This window comes from Cetorhinus maximus, chromosome 16 (assembly GCF_964194155.1).
Source record: "Cetorhinus maximus chromosome 16, sCetMax3.hap1.1, whole genome shotgun sequence".
NCBI classification, from domain to species: Eukaryota; Metazoa; Chordata; class Chondrichthyes; order Lamniformes; family Cetorhinidae; genus Cetorhinus; species Cetorhinus maximus.
Genome location: NC_135894.1, coordinates 12,552,673 through 12,553,877, shown reverse-complemented (window position 1 = coordinate 12,553,877; position 1,205 = coordinate 12,552,673). Strand labels below are relative to the sequence as shown.

Here is a 1,205-nt window from a genome sequence, read left to right as displayed (position 1 = left end):
CGATCTCACTCCAGCTTCCTCTTCTCCTCAAGGAGTCAGCCAGGTGCCCTTGGGCACCCAGAGGGAGGAGGTTCAACAGATGCACATTCCGGGGCCATCCGCCCAGGTGACTCCGGAAGTGTCCGGTCCATCCGAATCCACCCTTCCTGTGACCGCAGCAGCTCCAGCTCCACAGGCTGAGGAGGGTGCCACTGCCACACAGCAGGACCTCAAAAGCAGGCTCGGGTCCCCAGGGCTCAACCCTCCAGTGGACGCCCGCCAAAGTCATCACAGACAGGGCGTAGCAGTCAGCAGGCTGCCTCCACCTCTGCTATGGATGGCCAGGGAGCACCAAGATGCAGCAGCAGGGTTAGGAAGGTTAAGAAGATGTAACTCTTTCGAGTACATTCACAGTTCTTGGTTTCCAGGAGTGGGACATGAACCCACAACCTTCTGATTCAAAGGCGAGGGTGCTATGAACTGAGCCACAACTGACACCTCGTTAAAAATGGACAGTAATTCTACACCGAAAGTAATGAGCAGAGTCACAAAGTGTAAAGTTTTAAATTGGATTCTTTCACCTCCCCGGCGGGGAATTGAACCCCGGTCTCCCACGTGACAGGCGGGGATACTAACCACTATACTACCGAGGAGTGTTAAGAAGATGTAACTCTTTTGAGTCAAAACAATAAACTAAATTAACAAAACAAGGGAGAAATCAAGCACAGCCCCTAAGTCAGGTCAGCTGTAAAATCAAGGAAAAAACTTTAAAGGAACCTTACAAACATCAAACTAAGATGTGATTAAAGGGGTCAACAAAACACCCCAGTCCCCGCGGTGCCCACCGGGCACGGAAGGCCTCGATGGTGCCGGCAGACACCGCGTGCTCCCTTTCCAGGGACATCCGGCCGCGAACGTAGCCGCGGAAGAGGGACAAACAATCGGGCGGGACTCCCCCGTCGATCGCCCGCTGCCTGTACCTGTTGATGGCCAACTTGGCCAGGCCCAGGAGCAGGTTCACGAGGAGGTCCTCCTCCTTCCCGACCCCCTTCCGCACCGGGTGTCCGTAGATCAGGAGCGTGGGACTGAAGTGCAAACAAAATAGTAATAAAAGATTTTTTAAATAACTAAAAAGGGAGTGCAGCCTAAGACACCCTATATATGCGTGGTCCACGGACTCCACAAGACCGCAAAAAGGGCAAGTGTCCTGGGAGTTCCTGAACCTA

At 53.4% G+C, this 1,205-nt stretch overlaps 1 non-coding gene across 1 annotated transcript; it reads right to left on the bottom strand.

The window, feature by feature from the left end:
- Window positions 1-560: 560 nt before the first annotated feature.
- trnad-guc (transfer RNA aspartic acid (anticodon GUC)) lies at window positions 561-632 on the bottom strand. Its single transcript has one exon. It is a non-coding gene; the product is annotated as a tRNA-Asp (tRNA).
- Window positions 633-1,205: the final 573 nt, after the last annotated feature.